Raw genomic sequence first — 24,096 nt, 5'->3', positions numbered from 1 at the left:
ATTAGCACTCATTCTTGTAAGAAAACTAACGAAGTTAAAAGACATGCCTTATGATTCAAGTCAGACATAATTTCAAAATTAACGGAAAAATTCCAAAGATTAGGGAATCAAACACAAGATCTAAAGCAAACATCTAATGCACTTAACCACGAAACCAAACCAAATTCCTTAACATGATTCCTACAACCTTAATTCAAAAATAGGACATGACCACTCTTGGTTCACTAGCCCAATTTCTACTAACCTGATTTTTGGGATGTGATAAGTGATATATATTCCGTAATCTCCTTCATAGTTTCCATAGATTTCTTTTCTGTAGCAATTGTATTTTGGATGTTAAAAGCCGTATTCAGTTTTGGTGAAAATGATTAAAATAATATGAAATATATAATATGGAATCAAAATTATTATCCAAATGATATATTTGCTAAATTAAAAAATTTGGCTTTATCAAGGACAAAATCAGAATGGAGGTATTGAATTGAGCCTCCTCGAGGCCTACACACCTGACATGGATGAGATATGTTTCTTAAACCAAATTAAATATAGTTTTACACTATTTACCACTAGTGATTGGATATAGTTTGAACCATTCAGATCCTAAACCATTCCTGTTAGAACTGTAAATAATATCTAATATAAAATTAGAACTGTAAATCAAGATCTGTCGTGTCAAATCATTAAAAATAAATCAATAACAAAACTAGATGAGAAAGAGTACCTGAATTCATTAATTTCTTGAAATCTAAGGATATCGGGGATTTGATCTTCCAAATTAGCACACAAGTAATCTTGAGAATGTGGCTTTCTCTTTTCTAAAGATGCATATTAGAAAAGTTATCTTGTTTGTAATTTGGGGACCATAACCTTAATATATATAACTTTGGCACATTAGCCCTAATTTGTAATCAGTGCATCACCAATTAGAAATTAGTTACTATAGTATTTACACATATTCGACCCATACTTTATTTAATAATTAAAGCTCAATAAACCTTAACCAAATTAGATAACCTTTAATTTGGGCTAACCTATCATGACAGTAAATAATAACATGTAATAACTCTTATTATATATGTGATGCCCATATTTTCCAACAATCTCCCACTTGGACCACATATATATACTAATTACTCTATAATTAGATGTCATTATATAACCTTATGAGATCAAAATTTTACTATCATATCCAAAAGATATTCGAGCAATCTCATCCATTAATTATGTTAACATAGAACCAAGGTGACTTTCATTACATATATCGTAACTAAATCCATCTTTGATCACGTATATTAACACAACCAAATGTCATAGATCAAGTATGGATGTGTAGCATGGAAATTACATTCAATATGATCTAAACATGTCTATTTCCAACTGGTCCTCTTTAAATCTTAGTGAGATCAAACCTTACCAAAATTAGAATGTGAATAAACCAAATAAACTTTATTTTTGCAGAAAATAAACTTAATATCCATAAACTGAAATAACTAAAACTATGTCTATAACATAAAATCATTTAAAAGTACAAACTCCAACTAAAACCAAATATCCTTAAATGACGTTACAACCATATGAGCAACGTGCTCATGAAAATCCTTGGGTGTAGTCCCTTAGTAAGTAAATCCGCAATTATGGAGTTTGTCCCAATATGCTTTATAGGCACTTAACCACTCTGATCTTTTACTTTAACAAACAGGAACTTAAAGTCTATGTGATTTGAATTTGATGTACTCTTGTTGTTATTGGAATAAATGACTACCAATTATTGTCACAATTTGCACCCTAGTGACAAAAATTTCCATCAATATTCCATCAAAATTGGAGTCTGTATACTTGATGATCTCTAACTTATCAGGCCTCCGATATATGAGCATGTGATATTTTCTTCTCTGAAGATACCTCATAGCCGTCTTACTTGCTAACTAATGGTTCATACCAGGGTTGCTTAAATATCTGCCTAACATTCCAACAGTGTACGCAATGTCCGGACACGTAAATACTTGAGCATACATTAGACTCCCACTCTTGAGATGTAGGGAATCTTATGCACTTCTGTAATCTCAAAATCATTCTTAGGGAATTGATTGAGACTATACTTATTATTGACAAGCATTATGTCATTAACATATAAAACCAAATATAGAACCTTACTCCCACTAAACTTATGGTATATACAATTATTGACCAAATTCATCTCTAAACCGAATGAGATAATCATTTGGTAAAATTTGTAATACTATTGACAGATCTGCTTAAGCATATAGATAAAGTTATTTAATTTGCAAATAATTAACTTTGCATCATCAGACACAAAGTTTTCTAGTTGCACCATATAAATGTATGATCAATGTTACCATTAAGAAACCATTAACTTAATATTCATTTTATGCTGCTTAAGGTCAAAATATTCCACTAAAGCCATTATAATCCTTTCTCTAGTGAACCTTTTTAATGACATTTGTTCTTGAGGTTGTTGAGTTTGTTTTTCTGGAACAATGACCTCATCTTGAATAGATAGTTGTTCAACATTGTATTATTGAGGTTCTAGATTCACTTCTTGATCAATGATAGGTATGAAAACCTGAACAATTGTCAAAAGTGATAGTAATAACTAAGTTAAAATCTAATTCATCCTTAAAAGTAATGTCTTTATCCTTATTTCTCCCTCCAAACTCAACATCCTCAAGAAATGTTGTAATTCTCATCTAAAAAATATTCCTAATTGTGGGATCATAAAACTCATAGCCTCTAGATCGCTCAGAATTTCCTTGACCCTTAAACTTTATAGACATCAAAGAAGTCAAAAGTGATGTCATCTCAACCATATCGTTTTTAGCAAAACGTTTCTCAATTTCGTCAAAGAAACCTTGGCCTAAGTAATCTCTTCAGATTTTGTGCCCCTAAAGGTTTTTGTAATGTCGTGCTTCATGATAATTAGACTCATGTGATTTGAATGATCCCACCTCTCAAAATCCCTTTTAACATAAATGGTGTTTTTCGCAATGAGAGGTGCGGGTTGATATTCCCTTAGTGGAAGGTCTATGTATGTATAGTCAAGCACTATAAGTAAGTGTCTTTTCCATTCATTGAATTTTTTTGCATTAAACATGGGTATAGAATTTACATTAGCTGATATTGTGGCAGCAAAAGATAAACTAGTTGAATCTAGAACAAAATAGATAAAAACAAGTTCACATCAATATTCATAAGTAAACAATAAATTTAAAATAATGGCTAATCTTATCTCAAGATACCAAACATAACATTAATATCAAGTATTTGGACAAGAATATTAATAGCAAGAGGTACTCTTGTTGTAGCAATCAAACATTGACAATAAATTATGTCAAACAAAGAATTAATCTTTGGACTAACATATTACTCTCATAAAGTACCTTATAATTGTCACACATTTATCACCACAGTTGTTGTTGAAATTCATCGAATATTATCTTACCTTTAGGTCAATTAATAAACGCATGAATCACAAAAACATGTAATCATCTTAATATTTTAAATAAACTAATCTACATAAAAGAGGTCATTTTATGGCATTTTGTTTCAACTAATCTATTTAAAATATTAGACATTTTTAATTAAAATCAAAGCCAAAATCGAAATTTATTTGTTTCAAAATATTTTCTTAATTACACCTTTCAATCAAATTAAAACATAATAGTATATATATGTATATATATTTATCCCAAGACAACATACAAGTGATGTTGAAAAATATAATAATAGCTGAATAAATCAAAACAACCTCACATAAGACTTTAAATTTAATCCAAAATAATTTAAATAAAAGAAAACCTCATATTAAGATACTAGACACTCCATTAATATTTCATCTTTGGAAAAAAAAATAGTAACTTGTAAGTGGTATCTTGATGTAGTAATCAAACACCGACAATAAGAACTTGTTGAACAATAAATCTTCCTTTGGGCTGATTTATTACTCACATGTAAAATCGGATAATTGTCACATGTTTATTAACACAGTTGTACATGTAATATTATCAACCTTCCTTTGAGTCGATCAATATTAACGTAGCTTAAGTTACATGCATACAACCTTTTATATTTTATAACAATATAATTTCAATAATGAAATCACTTTGGCAACTTATTATTTCAATTAAGTTATTTTAATATATGTATATAAACATATCAATATTCAAATTTAAAATTTACCCATTAGTCAAAGGTGAAAACTATTTTTTATTGCTTTATAGATTTGAAATAACCTAAAATAAGGTTGTCTTAATAATGCAATAAAAACTAAAACCTTAATCTTTGACTCTTTTTTTTGTGTGTGTGTGTTCCAAAACCATATATATCAAAACCAAACAAAAATAATGTAGTGGTTCAAAGCCAAATAATTAAGAAGCACATGTATTCATAATTTTGGCATAGACAAAAACACCAAAGCAATTCATGCATATACATGTATTCATAATCAAATAGAAAAACTTACTCGAATATACCATGTAAATCCAAAGTTGTATTTATGATTAAACAAAGATTTGCATGAATACTTGAAAAATATTTTCAAGCCAATAAATCTCAAAAATAAAATCATAATGGTTGGAATATTCCACAATTCATACAATAAATCATATCATCATAATTTAACCAAATATTTGGAACAACAAGATGTCAAAGCCTAATATTATAGGACCAAACTTAAAACCAAATTATTTAAAGATGTATATAGTTGACATGAATTTGCACCCAAGCACCCATAAAATTGAATATATAACCATAACAAAAAAAATTAACAACTTCAACTATATCCATCAAAACTTAATTTCACAAATTAAAATATAAAATATATCTTATTGAATACTGGTTATAAACGTCTATTCACATAACTGAAATCATGCATTAATCCTCAAAATCATTGATATGCATATAATATATATACACAATATATACACACAATTATAATAATAGGAAATATACTGGCTTACCTTACATATTTCATGTAAACTCAAATTTATATTCATGACAAAATACATTATCATAAAATTTCTTTATATGCACAAATACTTAAAAAATCCATAACCACCAAATATAAAAAGAACCCCAAATTGTATAGAAGTCTTTATATGCACAACTACTTAAGAAAATTCATAGCCACCATATTAAAAAAATCCCAAATATTTTAATTTTATTCGGGTTCCATAAGGACTAAAAATTATATAAAATAATTATAGCGAAACCAAAAAGTAATCATTCATATATATATAAATTGAATTCAATCGTGAATATAATTCATCATGAATAAAGGCAAAAGATGATAATTCCATATACATTCAACCACAAATAGAAATTTTAAAGCAAATAGTGAGAAAAGAAAAAATCTTAACAGACGTTCATTTATTCGATTATCAAGTGAATTAACTTTCAAATCCAATTATACAACCCAATTGGATTTCTTCAATTGCAAAAAGTTGAAAGTCTATAACTTTAATCTAATAATGACTTTAACCAAAATTTATAAAATAATTGTGCGAAAAGAAGAGAAAGAAATCTCACAAATCAATTTTTATCAATTGATTATAAATAAATAAATAACCTTCATCTTCCTAATAGCATATGCAAATATTAAACTAGATTATATTTATAAAACCTTAAAACTTTATTTAAAGAATCAAAACCCAAAAATTTTATCCATAATCTCAAAGATTCAACATAGTATATAATTGAAATATCAAATCCATAAAATTAAAAAAGAAAAACGAATCAATCCAAAGATAATAAAAGTGGTTTTTATATTTTTCTTTTTGGTTTTCAGTTGCAATCAAGATTATCTTCACAATTGTCAAAGGAAATCTGGCTTTCGCGAGCAAGTCGATATAAAAACGGATCAATTCTCTTATTCCCTCTTTCTATTTAGTTTTCTTCTTTACATGTTGAATATAAAATTAGGGAAAATTGTGTCTAGATCCATGAGTAGCTAATTTCCTTAGGGAGATTAACAATAAGATGTGGGAATAATTAACGGAAGAACTACGATTTGACCCCGAGTTAGTTGGCTTAAATTATGTGCGATTAAACCCTAGAATTGACGGCCCTAGGAAGTAATTTAGGATAAACGAGGTCAAAAGATAAGTTTACTGAGTAAATCATAATTTATCCCAATCAAGAAAGTGAGATCGAAAGACAAACGTATATTGGTCAATTAGTTAATTAGGAACACTAAAGTGAGTTAATCTTCTACCTGCTTAATTGGTTAATTAATAGCTAACTTAATAATATTGAAGTTTTGAAGTTAATTAGGAACACTAAAGTGAGTTAATCTTCTACCTACTTAATTGGTTAATTAGGAACGTAGTGAGCTTGAAGGTAAGGAGTTTGATGGATTGAAGGAAGCATGAAGAAAGTAGGGAGCTTGAACGGTTGAAGGAAGACGCGTGATTTTTGTGCGATTTTCTCGCTGTAATTTTAAGATTCTTAGCTTGTTGTGATTTTTGTATTATTATAAATAAAAAAAGAGACATTATTGTAGTAAAAAAACCCACAATATAACCATTTTCTATGTTGAAGATGTTAACAATTTTTATGGCTATATATCACTCCCAAGCCTCAGAGCAAGCGCACTCGACATTGATGGCTCATCAATCTCGGCATTGGTAGTAGGCTTAACCTTGACACTAGGAGTAGGTACAAGTGGATGATGCCTACTGAAAAACCTCAGAGGAAGCACACTCATCATTGATGACATCTCAATCTTGGCACCAACAGTAGGCATAGGAGAAATATGTGAAGGCTCTACAATATTTGGAGGCAAAGGGGTGCGATGCTCTTGCAGAGGAGCATCGCCACCCTCACTCTGTGGATAAACAGTCGTTGCATTATAAAAAATGCTATCACCGATGTACTTAATGTAATTACACAATAAAAAAATCCAAAAGATAAAAATTCTAATGTGACTGATAGAATACGATGATACAAATGAAAAGTCAATAAAGATTATTGTACTTTCAAACTTAAAATTGGGTAACACCAACCTAGATGAACATAAATTCATGAGTCTTAAAAAGTAACAAATCCATACCAAACATTCGTCCAAAACATTCTACCAAGCTATTTTATACAGGAAATAAGAATCACCCCAGTTGTTTATAAACTCTGCACATGTCTTAACTAAAACCTCGTATTTCCTAAAAAATGTGTAAACATTATCAGGGAACAAACGAGTAGTGAGAAGAATAAACTGAAAAAAAGGAACATAATAGTAACATAATACCATGGACTTAAAAATACCTTAAAAAACTTTTCTCCTAAAGCTGAAAATGAGAGAAGGTAAAGCATCACCGCATAAGTTGCTATAAAAAGGAGTATACATGTAGCAGTAACTTTTCCTTACATTTTAGAACTGAAACGAAGTAAAAAATGCTATCATTGATGTACTTAATGTAACTACGCAATAACAACAATCCAAAAGAGAAAACTCTAAATGTAATTGTTTTATTCGTTAAATTGCGACTGATACAATACCTTGATGCAAATGAAAGGTCGAAAAATATTATCGTATTTCCAAACTTAAAATTTGGTAACACCCACATAGATGAATATAAATTTATGAATCCTAAATGGTAAAAAGTCCATACCAACCATTCGTCCATAACTTTCCAGCAAGTTATTTTATACAGGAAATAAGAACCTCCCCAACTATTTATAAACTCTACACATGTTTTAACTATAACCCAATATTTCCCAAAAACACGTAAACATTATCAGGGAACAAAATGTAACCTAATACTATAGGCTCACAAACACCTTAAATAGCTTTTCTCCTAAATCTGAAAATGAGAGAAGGTAGAGCATCAATGAGTAAGTTGTTATAAAAAGATTATGCATGCAGCATTAACCTTTACATACATTTCATAGCAAAAAATAAGTAAAAGCTGAAGAAGTTGAGAAATGGGATGAGGAGAGTTGAAGAGGGAAGAAAGTATTAAGCTTAAAGAGTTGAAGGAATCGAGAATAAACTAGGAGGCTCGAAGGGCTAAAGGAATTGGGAAGAAAGTAGGAAGCTTGAAGGGTTGAAGGAAGATGGAAGATGGAAGATGAAAGAAAGTAGAGAATTTGAAGAGTTGAAGCAAGAGGGAATAACATAGGGATCTTTAACGGTTGATTGAATTGGGAAGAAAATAAGGAGCTTCAAGGGTTGAAGAAAAATGGAAGACTATAGGAAGCTTCAAGTGGAAGATTGTAGGGAGCTTGAAGTGTTGCAAGAATCAGGAAGAAATTAGAAAGCTTAAAGGGTTGAAGGAAGGGGGCAAAACATAGGAAGCTTAAAGGGTTTAAGGAAAACATGCAATTTTTGTGCAATTTTCGTGCTGTACTTTTTAGATTCTTAGGTCATTGTGATTTTTGTCTTATTTAAAAAAAAAGAAAGAGAAATTAGATTAATGGGACTAAAACCACAATATAATCATTTTCTATATTGAATATATTGACAATTTTAACGACTTTATATCACTTCCAACCTCGAATCAAGCGCAATCGACATTGATGGATCCTCAATCTCAGAACTGACAATAGGCTTAACCTCAAAACTAGGAGTAGGTACAGAAGGGTGACACCTATTCCAACACCTTGGAGCAAAGACACTCATCGTTAATAACATCTGAATCTTTACATAGGTAGTAAGTGTCGAAGAAATAGATGAAATCTCGATAATATTTGGGGCATAGGAATGTGATGCTCTTGTAGAGGAGTATCATGGCCTTAATTCAATGGATCGAAAATCATTGCATTATGCGAAACACTATTCCGACCTACTGAAGGTAATTAGGCAATAACCACAATCCAAAAGATAAAACTCCTAATGTGACTATTCTATTTGTTAAATTGTGATAGATAGAATATGTTGATGCAAACGAAAGGTCAAAAAATATTATCGTATTTGCAAAACTTAAAATTGTGTAACACCAACATAGATTAATATAAATTCATGAATCCTAACTAGAAAAAAGTCCTTACCAAACAATCGTCCATAACTTTCAACCAAGCTATTTTATACATGAAATAAGAACCTCCCTAGTTGTTTATAAACTCTACACATGTCTTAACTATAACCCCATATTTCCCCACAAACGTGTAAACATTATCAAGGAACAAATGAATAGATAGGAGAATAAACTGCAAAAAAAAATGGGACAAAAAAGTAACATAATACCATGGTCTTACAAACACCTTAAATATATTTTATCCTAAAGTTGAAAATGAGATAAGGTAGAATGTAACACTCCTAACCCGTATCTGTCACCGGATTAGGGTTACGAGGCATTACCTAACACAACACAGTCTAACATAGTCATTTATCACAATTCATGTCTACTAATCATATCTCATATACAAACCATACTTCTTTTCCGTGCAAACCAATTTCACAATACAATTCATACACTGAAATTTAACCAAGTCATAACCATTTTATTATTCAAATTTCAAACCAACTAACATACTCAATCATATTACATTATAACAAAACACATACGTGAACCATTTAGCTCAACTTTACATTCGAAATTGTTAAGAACACCGGGAAATCATATAAAGCTCGTACAATGCCATATATCAGATATGGTCTTACATGTTAACGCATATCGATGCCACTGTCCAAGGCAGAGTCTTATACGAATCATATACGATGTCAATGTAACAAACATGGTCTTACACGTTTTCTCACTTTGATGCCAATGTCCCAGACATGGCCTTACACGAAACCACACCTCGAAAGTCCTAATATCATGACATCAATATCTAATACATTTCCTAAGGTTCATTCAGAGCTTTCGACTTTGTAATTAAATCAATTCATGCACGAAACTAGTCATCCAATGCTCAAATTAATTCGGCAATATATATGTATACATATACAAATCAATTCGGCAATGTATATCCATATACAAATCAATTCGGCAGTGTATATCCATATACAAATCAATTCGACAATGTATATCCATATACAAATAAATTTGGCAATGTATATCCATATACAAATCAATTCGACAATATATAAAACATATACATTTGAATTCAAAAACATTTATTTACTTATGAACCTACCTCGTACAGAAACGAACGGATCAGATCAACTACTCGTCAACTTTCGATTTCTCCCGATCTAAATCTGATTTCTTTATTTCTTGATCTATATGAATTCAAATTTAACTCATTTAATTATCTATTCATTTAATTTCATCCCAAAATACCTATTTGGAAATTTTTCACTTTAGCCCCTAAAGTTTCACATTTATTCAATTTAGTCCCTATTTTACAAATACACAAAATTCACACAATTCAATATAACACAAGCTTAGTCGAACTACTATAGTGCCCCTAGCAGCCCAAAACTTCCATTTATTTCACATTTCAACCAGTCAATTTGTATATTTCATAATTTAATCCCTATTTGACATATTTGTCAAAAATCACTTTACAAAACATATTAATCTATCAATAATTATTCAATTCTCATCATCAACATTCAAAATCATCAAGCTATCATCAATGGCAACTCACAACTTTATCAACCAATTCAAAAATTAAGGTATGGGCTAGCTAGAACACAAAACAACGATCTCAAAAACGGAAAAATTATCAAAAACTGAGCTCAAACCATACCTTAATCAAGCTATGTGTGTGACAAACCCTAAGTGTTCATTAATTGTAACACCCCAAACTCGACCTAGGAGTTATGGCTGAATCTAGCGGTGTCACATTGAGGTGTTTAGCGTAAAACTTGTTGTCGTTGAAATCCTTAAAATCAATTAATCATTTAATATTAAACGGTGATTCCAAAATGGGTTGTTCATTTCCAAGCGTGCATAATTAAAAGCTAATCACTTTTTAAACGTTATAAATTTTCCAAAATCTTATTTATTACGAAAGTTTTTTTATTTGGGAAATGTTGCGAAAACGTGGTGTCTTTGAAAACAGTTACCTTTTGAAAACCTGTCTTTTTCTACAACTAGCAGTTTATATCAAAATAAAAAAATAAAAACCCCAATTTAAAGTTTATAACTTTAAAGAGGCCTTTTTTACATAAAAATGCCCAAATTCAGTTACTTATAAATCAAAAGCTAAAAACGAAAGCTGATGCGGTTGTGTGGCAATTATTGAGTCCCTCACAGCACCGACTCGCCTACAACTGAGGATTATCTGTACAGCTAAACAGAGGGGTGAGTTTACGAAAACTCAATGTGTAATCCCCTAACAAACAAACAAATAATTAAACAAGAATAAATGCGTTTGGGCTGAGCGATTCTGATATGATCCAATTCAAGATATGGGCCTAAGCCCTTTCCCGTAACAGTAAAAGATTGGGCTAGAGCCCATCACAATGCCAGTAATCAGTAGGGCCTTTGCCCAATTTCAGTAATAGTATCAGCGGGGCCTTGGCCCATAACAGTAACAGATATCACTCATGCAGTGATCAGTATGTAATATCATTAATCGATGCAGTACCAATACAAAATCATTAATCAGTGCAGATATGCAGTTAGAAATCCTACTTAATCCAGCCTCTACACACCACTTCGTCCCGTCAAACACACTATGTGGGAATAAAATCGACCCACCCAGCCAGACACACCAATATTAGCATTGGTTGCGGCACTAAACAGTATTGCAACAAAGTTGCTAGTAAAATAAATGGCATATAGCCATCAGTAGGTCTACAGTCGTCTTGGGCGACCCGTGCAACCTTATCAGTATGGTACACTTCCTCCAAATATAACAACCCGTCCCCATACAATATATCGTGACATAATATCATACGTGTATGCAAAATGTCATGCTCAATCATAGTCATACATATCTTAGGGCAAATCAGTCATACATAACATAAGGCCATAGCAATCATTTCATCTCCTAGGGGTATAACAGTCATTTTACCCTATAGGAGTATTTCGGTCATTTTACCCTATGGGGGTATTTCGATCATTTTACCCTATGGGGGTATTTCGGTCGTTTTACCCTATGGGGGTATTTTGTTCATTCTACCCTATGGGGATATTTCGATCACTTTACCCTATGGGGTATTTCGGTCATTCTACCCTATGGGGGTATTACGGTCATTTTACCCTATTGGGGTATTTCAGTCATTTTACCCTATTTTGAGGTCTTGGTGCAGATATCGACCTCTTTAAAGGTTCGCATTCACCTCGAGCGACTCAGGTAACCCAAATGGTCATCATAGTGTAAATGGGCCCAAGGCCCATTACTCGGCCCAAGTGGGCCCACACGCTCGTGCGGCCCATTCAACCCAGATTTCTCCACGGTTATGAAATCTACATAGCCCAGTCCAGTATTACCACAAATCATAGATTTAATCCGTGTGAGGCCCACGAGCCCATTGAGCCCACATGGCCCATTTCGACCCAACGTGGCCCATTACGACCTAAATATATTGCTTACCCCAACCGTTTCGAAAAATGAAAACAACTATCCGAAAGGAAAACCCCGTTTGTTACGATTTGTTGCTGCCAAAACAAAATTCGACACAACGGAGAGTTAGGAACCTCTCAAAAAATAAATAATAAATGAAAACTTCTCCAAATCAAGTAAGGCATAGCCCTCTTACCAAAAGACTTACACACCGACACAGCCAACGTTGAAAAGATAGAAGACCGTTTAAAGAAGAAATCGACAGAAAGGAGAGAATGAAGGGGAGTTTCGGTAGAAACAAGGAGAAGCGATCACCAACAGAGAAGAGAAGAGATTTCGGCAGCAACACAGGGAGATTGAAGTCAAGAGAAAACGAAACAAAAGATATGGGAAAAAAACAAAAGGGAAAGATGGTTGAGGAGGAAGAGAGTAACGTCAGAATTGTTGGAGGGATTCTAGGAAAAAGATGAAACCGAATTTAGGAAAAGAATTTATTAAAATCAGATATTCCCTCAATCCCACATTTTTCTCCTAAAATCTTTCCAAATATCCCTCCTCAATTCTCTCTATAACCAGTTCAAACTCCAATTAGCAGTATTTCAATCCAACTCTACCACCCACATTAATTAGGCAGCAAAATAAATACTCCATTGTACAACCTAGGACTTGAACCTCAGACCTCACAGTTACACAACACGCCACCTTGCCACTAGACCACAAGCTCCTTTGTATCATATTTTAACCACAATAATTTAAGAACCTACTATCTAGATCCAAGGATTTTATTCACTTAAAATAAAAAAAATTTTATAAGCCAAGGCTTGAACCCCTGACTTCTGAGACACTTCCAAACACTCCTAAATCACTTAACCACTGAAGCAGACATTCATTTATGTCACTTCCTTGCACAAGACTCGGAGCAAGCGCACTCGATATTGATGGCTCTTCAATCTCGCCACTGACAATAGGCTCAACGCCGAAACTAGGAGTAGGTACAGTAGTATGTCCAGCCTGTGTGGATCCTGAAAATAGCTCTTTTTGTCCGATTTTGGCTCTTTTTTGCTCCTTTCACTCCCAAATGCTCTCCTAAGTATTGAAACATGAATTTAAAGAATTAGGAGCATCAAATTCACTAATTTGCATAATTAATCATCCAAAAACATATTAAGAATGTGATTAAAATATGTTGCTTTTATAGCTTATCAAATATCCCCACGCTCAAGTATTTGCTTGTCCTCAAGCAAAAACCTCAACTCTCATTAAAAATTAATCTTTCTCAACTTATAATTCTCATCAATAATGTCTCAAAATAATTCAAAAATAATCATACATTGACAATTCAACTAAAAGAGCACTAAAGAATCAAACAATCCAAGTCAAAAAATTTTAAAACACGAAAACATAGGTATTTCCCCTAATCTATGTAATAACCTTTAATTCAAAATCGACAAGAACTGACATCCTCACTAAAGATTCACTCAAATCACTCAAAGTGTTTAAGGTTTACGAATAAGCACTTAATAGTCAAACAAGAAATGTCATTACCATAGGCTTGCATGAAAATCAAATTTCCACCACTATAAAATGATATGATACACAAATCAAATGATCGTTAAGAGGTTGAATGGGGCTTAGGTTAAGGGTATGGAGAAAGGCCAAAAAAGTTGGTTATAATCTAGATCGAATTGATAAATTACAAAACTAGAAAAAATAAACAAATGCTGAATTAAAAACAAGTGTATAAATCAAGAACTATTCAATAATAAAAACGAGCTTCTTCTCAAAATATGAATTTAATTGATCAAGCTCAATCAATATAGAACTAAATAATAATCAATATATGGATTTTTTATCTTTTTATCTTTTTATTTTTATTTTTATTTTCTAGAATAATCAGAAATGATTCAGCAAATCAAACAGAAGAGCATAGTTAAGCAACTAACCAAATCAAATCTCGACAAAAAGGGAGTCAATAAATAAATAAAAAGTCTCAATGAACAAAAAAAATGTGTTATGGGTTAACATTAATGGGTAAATCAAGAAACGCTGTGTTAGGCTCAACGGAGTTCACTAAGGGTTAATTAAAAAGGTAGGCTTTTTATGGAATAAGTGGGTTAAAACCTAAGTGTTTTTATCATCTCAGTATATCAAATCAAATGTGTGGTCTCTACATGTATAGTCGAAGCAAGTTCTAGAATAAAAAATCAAATGGACATACTCATAACCAATAGTAAAATGAGAAAAAAATGCATGCTCTAAAGGCTCAAAATCTCTCAAAAATTCATGGTTTTTGATGTCAAACTTGCAAATTTAAAGCTTTAAGAAAATATCTTAATTCGGTATAACAACCTAAAATTTTTAATTCTGGAAATAAACTTATCATGCTTGATTCACTCATGTCTTAAAGTTTAAATCAACCAATGCACAAATATCTACAAATTAATCCAAAACACATTAACAAAAAATCCCAAATTGACAAAAATTCATTCTAATGGAAGTATGAGAAAATTGCTTAAGCACAAGAATAATTCAAGGATTTTCTAATAGTCATATAAATAACCTCCCCACACTTAAGATATACATTGTCCTAAATGTACAAACAAATATAATCAAAATGTATGCAGAATATCATAAGAAAGGGAGAAAACTGAAACTACCCTAAATATTGGATGAAATTGCCAGAATGTTGAAAAGCGGAATTGTAGGCAATTGAAAGTGAAGTGATTGATTTTGTGCAAACTCAGAAGAAAATAAACACAGATAATGAATAAGATTAAGAGGTTACAACTCAATTAGAAACAACCATAAAAATAAAAATAAAAACATAGTTCAAAAGATAATAAATGAAATAAGTCTAAGAAAATAAAAATAAAGTAACTACAAACAAAAAGAAAAAGAAAACGAAAACGAAAAAGAAAAGAAATAAAATTAATGATACAAATAAAATTAAAGGTAATTTTAAGAATAATATTAAAAGATGCTAAAAATAATAGAAATAGCGAAATATTAAAATAAATTTAAAATCTAAGTATAAGGGTAATAAAATTATAATAAAAATAAAATAAAATATATTAGTACAATAAAAATATATAATATAACAAATAATAAATAAAATAAAATAAAATAAAGAAAAGGGTAAAAGGGGAAGACCGACGGAAGACGGTGGTCGGAGTTATGACAGGGGTTGTACGTGGGATGCGATGTCATGCGTGGGTGGAGGCGGGGTTGGTCGACGATGGAGAGAAGGGAGAAAAAGTGGGTGATGGGGGGAAAGGGTGTGGCTTGTTTGGGGAAGAAATTTTAAGGTTTGGGCCACATAGCCGTGTGACACGTCCGTGTGGAGTATTTTCAGCTCGTGTGCATTTAAAAATTAAGCCCAGTCTTCACACGACCTCAGACACGCACGTGTGTGCAAGCTGTGTGGCACACACAGCCGTGTGTCAGGCCGTATGTGATTTTTTTCGCTTCTTCTACGCCCCTGTGGAATCCCACAGGCCCGTATGGCTCGGTCGTGTGTGATTTCATTCGCTTTTCCCACGCTCATTGAGATCCTACGTGCCTGTGCGGCTTGGCCATGTCTCTCACACGACCGTGCCTTCTGCCCGTGTAACTTTTTGACTTGGAATTAAATTGAAAAAATTAGCTCCAGGTTTCACACGGCCGTGTGTCCAGGCTATGTGAACCATTTTAGGCCATGTAACCGTCGAATTTTTGAAAATTATAAGTTCCAATATCCACACGGCCATGGACACGCCCGTTTGTCCAAGCCGTGTAACTCACTATCAAACCCTTTATTGTGCACACGGCCTAGGACATGCCCCCGTGTGTGTCCAGGCCGTGTGTGCCACACGCCCGTGTGTCCAGGCCGTGTAGGTCAAAAAACACACATATATATTTTAAAGATTTTAAATTACCATGCAATGGAATTAAGAGAATTAGCAAAAGTTAAACATTCAGGTTGCCTCCCGAGAAGCACTTATTTAAAGTCTAAGCTCGACTTACCTTTTGCACGTGTAGTCGCAATGGTTCGCGGAGCTGAAGCTCCTCTCTTTCGTTATCAATTCTATTATAAAAAATAAGGTTTATGTCGAGTACTATTTACCTTAAATGTGCCAAATTCAAAATGAGTTACCTCAACTGTACCGTATGAGAAGACGTTCAGTACTGTAAAAGGGTTTGATCCGTTTGCATCAAGCTTTGAAGTGGAAATTCATGGATCCGTTTCATCTAGTAGTACCTTATCCCCAACCTTAAATCAGTTTTTTCCATCCACATGCTCATCATGGTGTCGTTTTGCCCTTTCATCGTGTTTTTTCAATTTCTCCTTGACATGTGTTCGCCATTCATCTAGTTCATTGATTTGTAACATTTTTTCTTCATAAGTCATTCTGTTTTTGTCGCATGGATTGAAACATGGCTCTATTACATTTTTTCGAGGGGTTTCTGCAAAGAAGGTTGAGCCACATGGTTACTCACATTAACAGAACTTGTAAAATCATCTCGATCACTAGATGTTCTAATAGAATCACGAGCTGGAGAGTAATCATTTCGTCACCTACACGAAGTATTAACTCACCCGTACCAACATTAATTATAGTTCTAGCAGTTGCTAAAAAGGGTCGCCCTAAAATTAAAGGTACCTTACTTGTAATGGCCCAAATTTAAGGTTATCGGAACAGTGGTTTCGGGACCACAAATCCGATGAAAAAAAATTTTTTTTCTTATATTTTTATGGTCTATGATTTCACAAAATGATTTCACAAAAATTTCGTTCGAAAATTTTGACGTTTGGGCACTCAATTTAGTCAAAAGGACTAAATTGTAAAAAGTGCAAAAGTTGAGTTCTACATGTTAGAGGTGTCCAATTGTTATGAAACTTTAAATTGGAGGTCCTTATATGGTAATTAGACCATTGGTAACTTGGTAGACAAAAATGGACATGAGATAAGTGAAATAGAAAATTTTTAAGTTAGGGGCAATTTGGTAATCTAGTAATAAAAATAATTAAAAGGGAAAAAGATGGCAAAAATCATCATCTTCTTCATTAGGACGAAATCGGCAAGGGGGGAAGCCATAGTTAGGGTTTTCAAGCTTCCAAGCTCCATAGTAAGTGATCCCAAGCCCCGTTTTTAATGTTCTTTACGTTTTTGGAGTCCCGGTAGCTTAATTTAGCTTATTCTAGCAATAATTTAACCTAGGGTTTATATTTGGAAAAATACCCATAGGTGAAAAGTGTTTATTTTGATGTTTTATGATAGAATATGAAGCTATAAATTATGTTAAACAACTTTTGCTAGCCGATTTTAAGCGAAAACGAGTAAGTTGACATAATCGGTAAAAATACCTAATGTTCTTAAGTGCATGTTAGAGTGGGAATTTGATGTTGCCATAGAAGGGAAAAATGTTCAGCATGTCATAAAACATAAGAATAAGGGATGAAGTTTAATTTCCGAGCCTTGGGGCAAAAATGTAATTATGCAAAAGTTTAGGGGCAAAATTGTAATTTTGAAAAAGTTAGAGTCGAGGGCTGTTTTGATAAATGTGAGTATTAAATTAATTAAATTTGCTATTTTAGATCAAGAAGAACAAAACTCGAGGTTAGACAAAGGAAAGAGTAAAGTTGAAGACTAAGTTGGTGAATTTGACTATAGTTGGTACCGAGGTAAGTTTACGGTAAATAAATACAATATTTTAATAATTATTATTAATGTTGTTATTTTCCAGCAATTATATATTTATTTCATGAATTTATTTGATGATGACCCAAGCATGAAATGGTAGAGAATAAAAATTAAAAAGTCCCGTTGATACATAATGATAGTATTCGATATAAATGTCATGACATTTGGGTAAAGAGATCCCATGTAAGACCATGTCTGGGACATGGCATTGGCATCCTTGAGATCATGAGAGGTCCCATGTAAGACCATGTGCGGGACATGGCGTTAACACTTAGATGAGAGGTCCCATGTAAGACCATGTCAGGACATGGCGTTAACCGAGATGAGAGGTCCCCTATAAGACCATGTCTGGGACATGGCATGGGCACCGAGATGAGAACATCCCATGTAAGACCATGTCTAGGACATGGCTTTGGCATGTTATTATCAGAAGATACCCGAGTATCCTTATTGTTCCAATGTAGCTCAACGGGCTAATCAGCGAATCATATTCATGAAAGTTCAGTTTAAAGCATAAATGGCAAGCTCAGGTAAGTTATAAGAGTTAAGAACTTATTATACTATCAATTGATGTTCAACGATGCAGCAAGAGATGAGTAAGTTATGCACATAAGTATTCTAAGTAAATAAGCAAGAGAACTAGAATGAGATTAACTAAAGAGTAAACTAGAGATATAGTCACTTGAGTTTAATTATTTGTGTTTAATGTTGTTATTTATTTGCTAGTAAACTTACTAAGCTTTATGCTTACTTCTTTTATTTCTCTTTCTCTTATAGTATTGCAACGCTACTTCAAGGATCCTAAAGAAGTCGGAGATTGTCCACACTATCAACCACAACTGCTCGGTATTTTATGTCAAAACACGTTTGAGTTATGGCATGTATAGGGATTTAGATATTTTGTATGTTTGTAATGATGATTTTGCTAATGAGTGATGTGTAAGTATTTGATGATGTATGGTCATTAAAATGGTTAAGTATGAAGGTGTTTGTTGTTATGAAAGATTAGGTGATAAATTATGCATGGAAATCATGAAAGGATAAAATTTTGCAAAAGAAATGTAATTCAAAAGACAAATGACGTGAATTTGAAAAATCACCTAGGATGGTATAAAATGAATTAAGGGTGAATGATATATGTAATTAAATCTTGTTGAGTCTATTTTCATGGAAAAATAACGGTGTAGAAAAAGGAAATTTATATTTTAAGATATGTGAATTTTAGTGAGACAAGGTCAGAACTATTTCTGGAGTCCCCTGTTCTGAGTTTATAAAATCATTAAAAATTGTATAAAAATGGTTATGAGATGTAGTTTATATTTATAGATTCCCTATTGATTCTATTTTCTGTAAAAACAAGTAAGAACTTCATATGAAAATCCTACGGTGAGAAACTTTATTTTTAGTGACAAGAGGTCAGGGCAGTCGATTGGTGAAACAGGGGAGACTTTAACTAATAAAATGTACTAATTTGCTAAGCCAAAAATTTTAAAAATTTTTTGGTATGAAGATATATGAGTCTAGTTTCAGGTAAAATTTATGGAATTAAATTTTGAGTCCCGTAGCTCGAGTTATAATCAATTTAGTAACTACTGCGCGATTGGACAGGTTTGCTATAAATAGTGAAATTAATTTTCAAAGTAAATTTTTAAGCTCCAAATTAGTAAGATAAGCTAAGTAATGTCTCGTGCTTGACTCCGGCAACGGTCTCGAGTAAGGGGTGTTACATTACTACCCTCATCCATGTCTGACACAACAAAGTCAACGGGAAATATAAATTTATCAATTTTAACAAGCACATCTTTAATAACACCCTAAGATATCTAATGGTTCTATCTGCTAATTGAATACTCATCCTAGTTTGTTTGGGTTTCCCAAGAACTAATTGCTTAAACATTTTATAGGGCATGACATTAATACTAGCCCTTAAATCAGCCAAAGAATTATCAATATTCAAACTACCAATTAAACAAGGTATAGTAAAACTCCCTGGATCTTTCAGTTTGTTGGGTAATTTATTTTGCAATATGGCTGAGCAATCTGCATTGAGCTCCACAGTCAACGAATCATCTAACTTTCGTTTGTTTGCGAATAGCTCCTTTAAAAATTTGACATAGTTGGGCATCTGCGAAAGAGCTTCAACAAACGATAAGTTAATATGTATTTTTTTAGAAGTTTAAGAAATTTAACAAATTGTTCATTCGTGTTGTCTCTCTTCGTCGCATTAGGATATGGCACTTGAGGTTTATATTCCTTAACAATCGGCTTTGCTCTTTCTGGCTTACCTCAACCTCATTGTTATTTACCACAATTTCTTTCCTTGGTTCTGGTTAAGATTCAACCTTCATCTCGCACAGTAGTTGCATGAAGTTGCTCCGTTGGGTTATTTTTGGTATTGCTAGGCAAACTACCTTGTGGTCTTTCTGAAATCAGTTTAGCAAGTTGACCGATTTGATTCTCAAGTCCTTGAATTGACGCTTGTTGATTTTTAAATGCTACTTCAGTGTTTTAAAAGTGGGCTTCTAACACTGAGATAAACTTCGTCAACATCTCCTCGAGATTCGGCTTTTTCTCTTGCTAGTAAGGTTGTTGTTGGATGCCCTAAGGGGGTTGTGCTCTCTAATTTCCTTGACTACCTCAAGAAAAATTGGGATGGTTCCTCCAACCTGCATTATAGTGGTTACAATAAGGGTTATTTTGAGGCTTAGAATTATTACCCATATAATTGATTTGTTCGTTCTCTGTGTTAGGAGCGAAGGGTAAATATTCTAGGTTAGACATTCCTCCTCCATTCATATCGCATTGCATCACCGGATGTACCTGCATAGAAACATATAAACCATCAATTTTCTTATTTAATCGTTCTACTTGATTTGATAACATGGTGACTGCATCTAAGTTGAAAACATCGGCTGCTTTCATTGGCTTCGTCCTTATAACTTGCCACTGATAATTATTCAGTGCCATCTCTTCTATAAATTCATAAGCCACTTTGGGTGTTTTATTATTAAGAGTTCCACCGGCTGCTGCGTCGATTAATTGCCTCGTTGAAGGGTTCAAACCATTGTTGAAGGTTTGAACTTGTAGCCATAGAGGTAACCCATGGTGAGGGCACCTTCTCTATAAATCCTTATACCTCTCCCATGCATCATATAAAGTCTCTAAATCGATCTGTACAAAGGAAGAGATGTCATTTCTCAAATTAGTTATCTTAGTCGGTGGGAAGTACTTTAGTAGATACTTTTCAGTCATTTGAGCCCATGTGGTGATGGAACCTCATGGTAAAGAGTTCAACCACTGTTTTGCTTTGTTCCTCAATGAGAAAGGGAATAACTGTAAACAAATGGCATTGTCAGTGACGCCATTGATCTTGAAAGTATCGCAGATTTCTAGGAAATTGACCAAATGAGTATTTGGATCTTCGTCTTGCAAACCATCAAATTGGACAAACTGTTGTATCATTTGAATAGTCTTCGGCTTCAGTTCGAAATTATTTGTAGCAATGGTGGGTCGCATAATACTTAATTCAGCCCTAGTTAGAGTGGGCTTGGCATAATCGTACATAGTACGAGGAACAGGATCTGGATTTGTAGCAACTATAGGAGGTAGCTGATTATTCAGATTATCACCCAGCTCATCTGTAATAATAATATCTTCTTGTTCGTCTATTATATTCTATCGACTTTGCCTTACTTCTCTACGGTTTCTACGAGCTATACTTTCCATTTCACTGTCAAAAATCAATGGTCCTGACGGGTTTCTTCTAGTCATAACCTAAAGGAACTTGCTAGAAGCAAATAAAAGAAAAATTAGAAAATAAAAATTAAACTAAAAATTATAATTATAATACAAATAAAAATGGCTAAATTAATAGAAATAAAGTGTTCCTAATATTTTAGTCCCCAGCAATAGCGCCAAAAACTTGATGGTCACTAAACTAACTGTAAATACGAAAAAGGCAAACGCACCTATCGAACAATAGTATAGCTATAGTGAGTAGGGAATATCGTATCCACGAGGACTAAAAGTACTAGTAATTACCATCTTCTTATTATCTAGTTGACAAATTGAGGTGATGTGTTTTAATCTAAAATTACTAAACTAATTTATCTAAGAACGCAACAAAGAATAAATCTTGGAAATAATCGAATCCACCTAGACCTCACCTTCTATTATGAATATGAATTAAACGATTTATTCACTTATGTCTTGATCCGTAGAAATCCCTAAATTATGTTAATATCTCTTTCGAGAGTAAGAACAACTGACTCTAGGTTGATTAATTGAAATCTCTTTCTAATTAAAACCCCTATCATCGTATTAACTCGATCTATGAATTCCCCTATTAGATTTGACTCTAATCCGGTAGATTTATGCTGTCCTATTTCTAGGATTGCATGCAACTCCACTCAATTATGCTATATTTACTTTTAAACAAGGACTTTTGCTCCATTGAAATAAGCACATTAAACATGAATTAATATCCCAGAAATATTAAACAAGAAATAAGCATACATAATTGAAAATAAGAATTAAGTATTTATCACGTAAAAACAGAAATTAAATAAGAGGATTCATCATAGGTTTCATCCTCCCTAGGTATCTAGGGAATTTAGTTCATAATCCTGAATAGAAACATCTTAAATTCAGAATAACCACAAGACATAAGAAACTCAATAAAACTTCGAAAGAAATTAAAAAGAGATCTTCGATCTTGATGGAGATCCACTTTCGAGTTGATTTTGATAGTGTTCATCGAGTGTTTTCTTCTATCTTCTCTGATTGACACTTTATGTCTTTTCCTAATGGGTATTTATAGACTTTAGAATGCCAGTGTGGAAATGCACAGCCCGTGTGGATCCTAAAAGTAGCGTTTTTTGTCCGATTTTGGCTCGTTTTTGCTCCTTTGGCTCCCAAATGCTCTCCTAAGTATAGAAACATGAATTTAAAGGATTAAGAGCATCAAATTCACTAGTTTGCATAATTAACCATCCAAAAATGCATTAAGAATGGGATTAAAATATGTTACTTTTATAGTTTATTAAACAACAACATAGATGAATATAAATTCATGATCCTAAATAGTAAAACTTCAATATCAAACATTCATCCATAACTTTCCACCAAGCTATTTTATATAGGAAATAGGAACCTCCCTAACTGTTTATAAACACTACACATGTCTTAACTATAACCCTATATTTACCATAAACGTGTAAATATTATCAGGAAACAAATATGTAGAGAGGAGAATAAATTGCAAAAAAGGGAACAAAACGGTAACATAATACCATAGCATACAAATGCCTAAAATAACTTTTCTTTTAAATCTGAGAATGAGAGAATGTAAACCATCATTGCCTAGGCTACTATAAAAAGGATTATACATGCAGCATTAACCTTTACATAAATTTTATAGCAAAAAATAAGTAAAAGCTGAAGAAGTTGAGAAATTGGATGAGGAGGGCTGAGAGAAGAGGGAAAAGGGAAGAAAGTATGAAGCTTAAAGAGTTAAAGGAATCAGGAATAAACTAGGAAGTTTGAAGGGTTGAAGGAATCGGGAAGAAAGTAGTAAGCATGAAGGGTTGAAGGAAGAGGGACCAAAGTAGGGAATTTAAAGAGTTGAAGCAAGATGGAAGAACACAAGGATCTTCAACGATTGAATGAATTGGGAAGAAAGTAGGGAGGTTCAATGGTTGAAGAAAAATGGAAGATTGTAGGGAGCTTCAAGGGTTGAAGGAAAGCAGAAGATTATAGGGAGCTTGAAGTGTTGAATGAATTGGGAAGAAAATAGAGAGCTTAAAGGGTTGAAGAAGGAGGGAAAAACATAGGGAGCTTAAAGGGTTGAAGTAAAGCGTACAATTTTTAGATTCTTAGGTCATTATGATTTCTGTCTTATTTTAAAAAAAACGAAAGCGAAATTAGAATAGAGGGACTAAAACCACAATATAACCATTTTCTATATTAAAAATGTTAACAATTTTTACGACTTTATATCACTCCC

At 32.8% G+C, this 24,096-nt stretch overlaps 1 non-coding gene across 1 annotated transcript; it reads left to right on the top strand.

The window, feature by feature from the left end:
* Positions 1-21,189: 21,189 nt before the first annotated feature.
* Positions 21,190-21,296, top strand: LOC128034431 (small nucleolar RNA R71). Its single transcript, XR_008190555.1, has one exon. It is a non-coding gene; the product is annotated as a small nucleolar RNA R71 (small nucleolar RNA).
* Positions 21,297-24,096: the final 2,800 nt, after the last annotated feature.

The sequence above is a fragment of the Gossypium raimondii genome, chromosome 10 (genome assembly GCF_025698545.1).
Source record: "Gossypium raimondii isolate GPD5lz chromosome 10, ASM2569854v1, whole genome shotgun sequence".
NCBI lineage: Eukaryota > Viridiplantae > Streptophyta > Magnoliopsida > Malvales > Malvaceae > Gossypium > Gossypium raimondii.
The sequence above is the reverse complement of the archived record's forward strand: the minus strand, read 5'-3'. Positions and strand labels throughout refer to the sequence as shown.